A 10,706-nucleotide genomic window follows, 5' to 3' on the forward strand; every position below is an offset into this window, starting at 1 on the left:
CCATCCAACCATTTCATGGGGATGATTGTATAATATTATAATATATATATATATATAATAAAATATTGCTGTATCATTAATTTGATGCATCATTATTGTTGTATCTTTTTTTTTTTGCTTTTCCGCTTAAGTTGACTTAATTTCCAGGTACATTTCAGGTTAAAAAAAATATTTAAAAAATAATGGCTATTGATGACATCGCCATCTTTCTCTCTATATATATAACCAGGTTTCCATCCAACTTCATGGGGATGAATTACCTGACGGATAAAAGAAACTCACGAAAGGCCTGATGGAAACGGCAAATTTGTCTAAAATTTCCCAATGTCGACAAAACAAAATAACCTTCACAAGGATGGATCATTTTTGAGGTCTGTGAAATAGATTATGCGACAATTGTAGTGGAAACGCAATTAAGCGCAAATATTGATATAATAACCATCATATCGAAGTACACTTGGAGTCACGCGATGGATGGTATGTATGTTGTACAACCACCACGACGTGGAAAAGAATGCAGAGTTTATAGGCAGATTAAATACCGTCAATTATGATGAATTTATGCTAGTTAACCTGATGAATGTTAATGTGTAGTGGATGGCTGTATAAAACATATCTTCATGAGAGGGCCATGAACAGTACTGTAATACTTTGGTATAAAACTAGTGTTCGGAAAATCGAACAATCGGTGCACTGCTCTCATTCATTGACGTCTCTATCCCACTGTGAAGAACACAAAGTGGTTTTGTATCACATCTTCAAATTGTGTTTGAGTTAAAAAAAAAAAAATTCGATATAGAATGATGAAACTTCCTGTCGCTGCAGTAGACTCTCAGCTTAGCAGCGATATGCAGTTTGTGTGCCTGTGATGTACCGTCCACCACAAATTGACGGACAGTCCAGTCAGCGATGACCCTTTTCCTAACCTTAACCTAACCTACTATGTTAATTCTCCTAACCTGCTGTGTAAGTCGTATCTTTATCGAAATGGCGCGTTTTTAGGGAATCTCGATTCAAAAAGCCCCATCGGTGACGTCACTGGTAATTCCTTTGTCTCCGTCTTTCTGGCAAGCTTCCTGTCCCATCAGAACATGCAAGAGTATTGTGGCAAATACATATTTAAATGCAATTTAAAATAACGTTTGAATTTGATTTGACATTGCACTTTGAATTGGTCCAATATTTTTAGAGAGAAATAGGCTGTCACCAGTAGGGTTTCCAACTTTCTCACTACCAAATAAGGGACAAAAGGTGGCGTGCCAGTGCACGGTGTCACGGCGGTGTGGGTATGGCGTTGTGGGAATGAATACAGTGTATATTCTTTTTAAATTGGAAAGGCAAAACATTTTTATATTCCAATTAGTCTATAACTTTACTAAAACTGAATCATCATGTAAACTTATGTGAATAAACCTCAAAATAAATGATCAAAGAAATCACAATTTGGACCTTTACAGCAACAACAAACAAAAAAATATTCCAAATGCAAAAGAGGAAAAGAGGGGCATGAGTCACTCACCAAGTCTACTTTTTCCATGGATATTTTTTGCTGCTCTTGACTGTTTCAAGCAGTCATTTGTCCTTTTGCATTGCCAGAGAGAAGTCCTTATATGACAAGTCACAGTTCACAGATATTTGAAGTTCACTTTTGATCAGCTCTGTGCTGCATCCGTTTCTTGAGTCTGACCATTTAATGGTCATCAGAGAAAATCCTCTCTACAAAGGCATTGAGCCTGGCACACTGAGGACAAGTGAGACAATCCTGAACATGTTGATCAAGTTGGCTTTCCCTAGGTTTTGGAAAACTGCCACCCACTTCTCACTGGTGGATTTTGTGGTATCCTGTCTGGCTTTGTGTATTTCCTCCCAGCTAGCACAAAACTCGTCATAGAGTTGGTCCATACTGACTGTCTCTGTCATTTTGAGGGCAACCACCACCTGCTCCAGGTCAGTGAAAGAGAGCTCCTCATAGAGGCCGATTGGTTTCAGTTTCAACGTTACATTTTCTGGTGAGAAATCAAACCACTTGTCAATGTATGTAATGACAATGTCATAGAACTTCAGTCCTTCAAGTCCTGTTGTTGCTTGGACCTTTGCGCTGACAATTGTTTGTCCATCAGCTGCTTGGTCTGGTATCCAAAAAAGCTTTCCTGTTTCCGCTGAAGCATCTACATTTTGGACTTCCTCGTAAACATCTGTGATGCAGAGCATTGTTTCCTCCAGCTTTTTATGAGTTGGTCAAAAACACACCCCACGTTGTGGAAAAAGTACAGAGAAATCTCAGCAGCTTCCGTTTTTTCTTCAAACTCAAAAATACTATTCAGTGTCACAGGACAGATCTCCCCAAGGGACCTGAAGTATGAAGTAAGAGCTGGCCAGCTTTGCAGGAGACGATCGACAGCTGGATGAAGAGAGGGCCATCTACTGCAAACATGTTGCAGAATTTCACGCCACTCAATGTCAACAGAGGCAAAAAATGCAAGCAGTTCCTCTCTTCGGGAAGCAGAAACTGAGAAGTGGCTGTAGATCTTTAAAACAAGTGTCTCAATATCCACTGACAGCTGATCGCAGGCGTGCTTGCAGGCATTATGAACTACGTGAGCTGGGCAATTAGCTTTCAGAATGCGATTGTTGGCACTGCTCAATAACTGGTAAATGGAGTGGTGTTTTCCAAAGTTGACATTGGCATTATCTGCGGCATAGGCTGTGATGTGTCTAATATCCAGTTCACGCTTTTCCAGACAGTTCTGTTATGGGTGTAAGATGGCACAGTGATGCCATCTGTTGGTAAATGTTCATTACTGCAACTCATGTATTTATACCGGGGAGCTTGAGATACCCGGAAGTGTCATGATGTACAGAACAAGGCTGGTTACTCGCATGAATGTCTCTGTCTCGTCATTTAACGTTCGAACATGGTGTCAGAAGAGTGATTACTAACCATGCTTTCCGCAAATTAGAGTAACCTGTTCTGGTTTACCAAACAATTGTTTATTTGAGTAAAATTTCGCCGGAATTGGCTTTAGCTAGAGTGAGTTTGCTAGTTAGCTTCAGTGTTGTTAGCACCGGTTAGACATTGCAGCGAACATTCCCCCTCCCGCCGTTATGAAGCTCAGCGGGGATTGGAGCACGAACTGGGATACGTTTAGAGGTGAATGGGAGGACTATGCGCTAGCAACGGGACTTCTGGAAAAGGACGAAGAGGTAGTGGCTGCCACTTTGAGGACTATAATGGGACACGTATACAAACACAACCTGAACAGAGGTTGATGTATGCTATTTTCAGTTTCATCACTGTCTTCATAAACGTCAAGTGACTTGCACTGCACTCCATCAGACACAGAGAAATATCTCACGCACACTGGAAACATGTGTTTTTATTTCCCTTGTTTGAGGCATCACTGGCAACTGAGAAATACACCGCCTCACCTTCGGTAGGAACAGATCATCCAAAATATCCCGCACACTCTTTGGTCCTAAAACATTCACTGCAATCATTTCAGCTTTCGTTCTTCCGAAGGGCATCTTCTTCACAACATTTGAGTCATGAAACAAAGCATTTTCCGCAGTAGACGTCACGAAGAATGGACCGATATTACTAGCACCTTTAGCCAGCGTGTCCTTCTTGTGCATTTCTGTGGATGCATGCTGAGTTAGGTCATTCTCCCCTCCATGGCCAATTGAGAATTCCCGACGGCATAAAGTACAGAAAGCTTTCGTCTAGTCACCACTGACGGGCTTAACACACGTTTTATTTGCTTCCCATTGTTTGTTGTAGCTGCACTGTCTTTTCTTTTTTGCAGGTTTATCCATATTCCTTGATATGCCAAACCGACCGAACAACAACAGAAATTACCTTGCAGGAATTGGCGCGTTTACGCTATACTGTGATTGGATGAATATACGGGACAAGGGAGATCCCGTATGGGACAAACCAATTTAGCCCAACATAAGGGACACCCCGGCTAATACGGGACAGTTGGCCAAAACTCCATCCCACCAAAACAAGCCTTCTTTTCAAACAGCTCTTACACTAAAAGGGCATTATCATAATTTTCACAATTTCACAGTATTATTTCAACCTCATAGTGTGGAAATGTATATAAAACACAGGATACCCACATTTTTGACAGCACTGGTCCTATCAATTTTTAACTAAAACGGTTAATAATAAGTCAAATGTGTACTATTTAATTGAACAAAATACGTTTTATAAATCTCACAGTAATGTCAATTGCAGTTGGTAGAGTGTATATTTCCATGTTCAAGATCACCAAAGCGAAATAGAATTCAAGACATGACAAGATCGTATGAATAGTCTATTATTCTAATTAAGATTTGCCACTGACAGACAGAACATTTGCCACTGAGACAGGTGGGCCTACCATGCATTCATCCAGATGCAGAGTTAACACCAGGCATACACAGTTGTTCTCTTATGATGTGCTTGTTGTTCCAGCACATAAACACAGATTCTCATGTTATGTAAATTCACTCCAGAAACATTCGACTCTAAGAGCCGGCTCTTGTAGGTGAACATTGGGAGCCGGCTCGCATATCAGAAGAGCCGAATCTATTTTTAAAAACATTACAAAATGAAGATATGAATAATGAAAATATTTAAATTAATAGAATTAATTAATTCAAAGAATGAAAAAATAAATATAATAATACAGGCCTAAATGCTAAAGTGCACACACATTCGTTCTGACTGTCAACTCAGACTAACAGCCTCACCTGTTGTTACTGTCAATCAGACACGCAGTGTCAACGAATGAAGCAAAGATGCGTGAGGGAGGGCCCGAGGAGAGAGAGGAAGGACAGCTGTGAAAACAACAGATGGAAAATGAGTTGGAAGCACAGTAGCATTTGGATGCATTTTAGTAATTTAGACAACGTTAGAGCAGTGTAGAATTTGCCAAAATAAAATGTAATATAAAGCCGGTTCTACGCACAACCTACACCGGCATATGCGAACTGTGCACCCAACTGTGAAGCTAGCTGTAGCGGAATGTCGAGAAATTAGCGGGCCTGCAAGTGATAGTGGTGTATCCACTCAGTCAAGTAGGCCTTCTCCGCGACCCACAGCAACACAGTCTTTTATGGACCAGTTTATGCCAAAGTCTATGTCTGTAGCAAAACAAGGCCAAATTTATTTTGTATGATTGCCACCAATTTCCAGCCATTTTCGATCGTGGAGAACAGAGGTTTTAGAAATTATAACAATAGTCTAAATCCAATGTACACAATTCCAAGCAGAAAAACCCTTTCAAAATTACTTATTCCACAACTGTACGAGAGCACACAGGCTTCAGTGCTGGAAAGAGTCGAAAAAGCTACTGCAGTTTGACTTACCACTGACTGCTGGACATCAAGGGTAACCACTTCTTACATGTCCCTTCATTGAAGATTTTTCGATGTCTAGCTGTCTTTTGGACTGCTTTGAGTTCAGCGACAGACACACCTCAGAGAACTTGGCAGAGGAACTGTTGAGAGTGGCCAGAGAATGGCAAGTAGATGGAAAAGTGGTCTGTTGTGTTAGCGACAATGCAGCTAACATAACCAAAGCCATGAACATTTTTAAATGGACCCATAATCCATATCTTGCCCACACAATCAACCTGATTGTAAGAGATGCTCTGAAGGTGATGAAGCCCACTGTGGACAAAGTGAAAGCAGCTGTGGAATACTTCCACAGGAGCACAGTAGGTGCTAAAAAACTAAAGTCTACACAACGCCAGATGGGGATGCCTGAGCTGAGGCCTAAACAAGACTGTACTACAAGGTGGAATTCAACATTTTATATGTTTAAGCGTTTTTTTGAGTCAAAGGATGCCATCATCTTTACCCTGGCCATTGTCAATGCACCTGTTGATGCTCTGACCCAAGATGAAATGGGAGGTGGTGGAGGAGGTGTGCAGAGTCCTGGAACCCTTTGAGCAGGTCACTGTGGAGATCAGTGGAGAGAGGTACAGTAAGCAGTTATTACTACATCATTATTTAATCCAGTATTATATATGTATATGAGCGGTAGATGAGAATGTGGTATCAGTAGACAAAACATGAACCAAAATTACACAAATACAAACACAATAAAACGAGCCCACAATAACGGACCGTATTACAAACAAACAATCACGGAACAGAGGGTTAAATAATGAACAAGTAATTGGGGGATGGAAACCAGGTGTGTAAGACAAGCACAAAACAAATGGTAAATGAAAAGTGGATCGGCGATGGCTAGAAGGCCAGTGATGTCGACCGCCGAATGCCGCCCGAACAAGGAGAGGGACCGACTTCGGCGGAAGTCGTGACAGCGTCTCACAAAGACACTAAAAATCTCAAATTGGACTCATCAGACCAATGGACAGATTGCCACCGGTCTAATGCCCATTGCTCGTATTTCTTGGCCCAAGCAAGTGTCCTCTTCTTATTGATGTCCTTTAGAAGTGTTTTTTTTCAGAAATTCAACCATGAAGGCCTGATTCACGCAGTCTCCGAACAGTTGATGTTGAAATGATTCTGTTACTTGAACTATGCTAAGCATTTATTTGGGCTGCAATATGAGGTGCAGTTAACTTTAATTAATTTATCCTCTGCAGCAGAGTTAACTCTGTGTCTCCCTTTCCTGTGGCGGTCCTCATGAGAGCCAGCTTCATCATTGGCGCTTGATGGTTTTTGCGACTGCACTTGAAGAAACTTTCAAAGTTCTTGAAATGTTCTGGATTGACTGACCCTAATGTCTTAAAGTAATGATGGACTGTCGTTTCTCTTTGCTTATTTGAGCTGTTCTTGCAATAATAGGAACTTGGTCTTTTACCAAGTAGGGCTATTTTCTGTATACCACCCCTACCTTATCACAACTTAACTGATTGGCTCAAGCGCATTAACTTCTCTAGGATAGGGGGCAGCATTTTCATGTTTGGATGAAAAGCATACCCAAATTCAACTGCCAGCTACTCATCCCCAGAAGATAAGATATGCATATTGTTAGTAGATTTGGATAGAAAACACTCTGAAGTTTCTAAAACTGTTTGAATCATGTCTGAGTATAACAGAACTTATTTAGCAGGCGAAACCCAGAGGACAAACCGTTCAGATTTTTTTCTTTTTGAGGTCACTCTCTTTTCAATGGATTTTCAATGGGAATCAAGATTTCTAATTGACCTTCTTGCAGTTCCTACCGCTTCCACTGGATGTCACCAGTCTTTAGAAATTGTTTGAGGTTTTTTCCTTTGTGAAATGAAGAAGTACGGCCATCTTGAACTAGGGTCACTGGAAGTGTCTTGTTTGTTAGAGGCGCATGACAAAAAGGCTAGCTACAGTTTGTTTTAATCCTGTATGGAACACAGATCATCCCATCTTCAATTTTATCGATTATTTACGTTAAAAAATACCTAAAGTTGTATTACAAAAGTAGTTTGAAATGTTTTGGCAAAGTTTACAGGTAACTTTTGAGATATTTTGTAGTCACGTTTCGCAATTTGGAACCGGTGTTTTTCTGGCTCAAACGCGCCAAATAAATGGACATTTTGGATATATATCGACGGAATTAATCGAACAAAAGGACCATTTGTGATGTTTATGGGACATATTGGAGTGCCAACAACAGAAGCTCGTCAAAGGTAAGGCATGAATTATATTTTTATTTCTGCGTTTTGTGTCGCGCCTGCAGGGTTGAAATATGCCTCTCTCTTTGTTTACTCTGTTGCTATCCTCAGCAAATAGCATCGTTTGCTTTCGCCGAAAAGCCTATTTGAATTCTGACATGTTGGCTGGATTCACAACTAGTGTAGCTTTAATTTGGTATCTTTCATGTGTGATTTAATGAAAGTTCGATTTTTATAGTAATTTATTTGAATATGGCGCTCTGCATTTTCTCTGGCTTTTGGCCAAGTGAGACAGTAGCGTATCGCCTAAACTCAGATTTTTGGATATAAATATGAACTTTACCAAACAAAACATACATGTATTGTGTGACATGAAGTCCTATGAGTGTCATCTGATGAAGGTCATCAAAGGTTAGGGATTAATTTTATCTCTATTTCTGCTTTTTGTTACTCCTCTCTTTGGCTGGAAAAATGGCTGTGTTTTTCTGTGGCTATGTACTGACCTAACATAATTGTTTGGTGTGCTTTCGCCGTAAATCCTTTTTGAAATCAGACATGTTGGCTGGATTCACAACAAGTGTAGCTTTAATTTGGTGTCCTTCATGTGTGATTTCATGAAAGTTAGATTTTTATAGTAATTTATTTGAATTTGGCGCTCTGCATTTTTACTGGCTTTTGGCCAAGTGGGACGTTAGCGTCCCACATATCCCAGAGAATTTAAGAAGGAAAGAAATTCCATTAATTAACTTTTAACAAGGCACACCTGTTAATTGAAATGCATTCCAGATGACTACCTCATGAGCTGGTTGAGAGAATGCCAAGAGGGTGCAAAGCTGTCATCAAGGAGAAGTGTCACACCCTGATCTGTTTCACCTGTCTTTGTGCTTGTCTCCACCCCCCTCAAGGTGTCGCAAATCTTCCCCATTATTCCCAGTGTACACTTTTGTTACTTCGACATTGTCTGCATCTGGGTCTTCCCTGAAACATGATATAGAATCTTAAATATATTTTGATTTGTTTAACACTTTTTTGGTTACTACATGATTCCATATGTGTTATTTCATTGTTTTGATGTCTTCACTATTATTCTACAACGTAGAATAATAGTAAAATAAAGAAAAACCCTTGAATGAGTAGGTGTGTCAACTTCTGACTGGTACTGTGTATATATATATATATTTTATTACTGCAGCCGCCAACCACAGCAGCCTGTGGTCTGGTCTGTAGCCTACTGCCACTTTGATAATCATTAGATGGGGGGAGTCGGAGAGGAGGTAGGGTGCACATTTGGGTAACTGGGGGGACCTACCTTGGTAGGGTAATTGATTCAAGGCCAGTCCTATCCTTTTGCCCCTCACCTTGCAGGTAAAACACTTTAGTGGCCCCCCTCTTGATGTTGGGGATAAAAAGGTACATTTTAAAGTTAATTTTTGCAATTCTACACATTTTGCCATGGGGCTGAGAGAAAATCCTGCAGTTTTAAAGCAAGTGTTCTGCAATTCGACACATTTTGCCAAAGGGCGGATATTTTTTTTCTCTTCAGTTTTAAAGCTAATTTTCTGCAATTCTACACATTTTGCCAAGATGCCATGTTAATGATATGAGTGACTAACAAAATCAATGGGGGCCCCCTGGATATCCGAGCCTGTGGTGGAAATTCTACCTTTAATTAATAATGAGGGGAGGCAAGGTCAACAATCAATCAAGGTATTACTTTTATTAATAAACTTATTGCAATAAGGGAGCTGGTCACACCACACACAAGTGAATGGAGTGAGAGCCCACGCACAAAGAGTACGGAAGCCTTATATAGTCAAGCTGTCTTATACAAGCATCAGCAAAACACGTGACCTTATGTATGTGTATGTGTATGTGGGGAGAAACGCAACTGGGTTACGGGGTACAGGCTATAATGAAAGGTTGTCTCATTCTGTCGCAACTGAGGGAGGACAATAGGTGCCAAAGTGACAGGAAGTCAGACATACTTCCTCTAACAGTAGCTCAACGGTTCCCCCAAGTTGGGCAAGCAAGCACCTTTGACTGTCGGCCCAGATGATGTATGGTCCTACCCCTACACACATACACACAAGCATGAACCTTTCGCCCAGAAACAGGCTCCACACAGAACAACAATATCCTGGTGTGCAGGATATAACACTTTGCTCTGTCTCCAGTTAAGCTAAGAGGAACTAGTTAGTTTCTATCAGCTCTTGGCTGAGCGCCCAGACATCATGGGGTCATACCACACACACACACACACACACACACACACACACACAACAGTTAGAACAGGCCTATACTACCACACACACACTTATTTAGTTTCTTTAACAATCTTAAGCCCAATGCCTAGGCTTAAAGAAGGATATTTTAGTACACAAGCATTAGTAAGGTTTAACAGAAAATACCCTCACAGGCCCCTGGGCACATGCCCTGCATTCCCAGTCGGTATTCAGCCATGATTACTACACGTTTAGAGAGCTGGCTAGATTAACTTTACAATCTAAATTTTTTTAGCTGACATGGCTAATTGAGTGACTGTCAGTGACTGACATAACAAGAGAAAAAACTGCTGAGGCTCAACAACATTTCTAAATTGTAGTAAATTGAGACCTTGTCTTCCCCCGACTGGGGTTGTTAATCCGGTGCTGAGTCTAGTTGTATAATTCACGTTTTCAAGACTACCATTGTCCCTGTTCCCAAGAGCTCCAATGTAACCTGCTTTTAAATGACTATCGTCCCATAGTACTCACATCTGTAATCATGAAGTGCTTTTAAAGGCTGGTCATGTCACAAATCAATACTGATGGGTTCTCACTTCTAAACTTGAAAATAGGAAATATCCTTATTCATGTTACTGAGGGTGTCACGTTCCTGACCTTATTTCCTTTGTTTAGCCTTGTTTAGTTGGTCAGGATGTGAGCTGGGTGGGCATTCTATGTTATGTGTTTCTATGTTTGGTTCATTGTATTAGCCTGATATGGTTCTCAATCAGGGGCAGGTGTTTTACGTTTCCTCTGATTGAGAACCATATTAAGGTAGGCTGTTCTCACTATTTGTTTGTGGGTGATTGTTGCTGTGTCTGTGTTTGTTCGC

The sequence above is a fragment of the Salvelinus namaycush genome, chromosome 2, assembly GCF_016432855.1.
Source record: "Salvelinus namaycush isolate Seneca chromosome 2, SaNama_1.0, whole genome shotgun sequence".
NCBI classification, from domain to species: domain Eukaryota; kingdom Metazoa; phylum Chordata; class Actinopteri; order Salmoniformes; family Salmonidae; genus Salvelinus; species Salvelinus namaycush.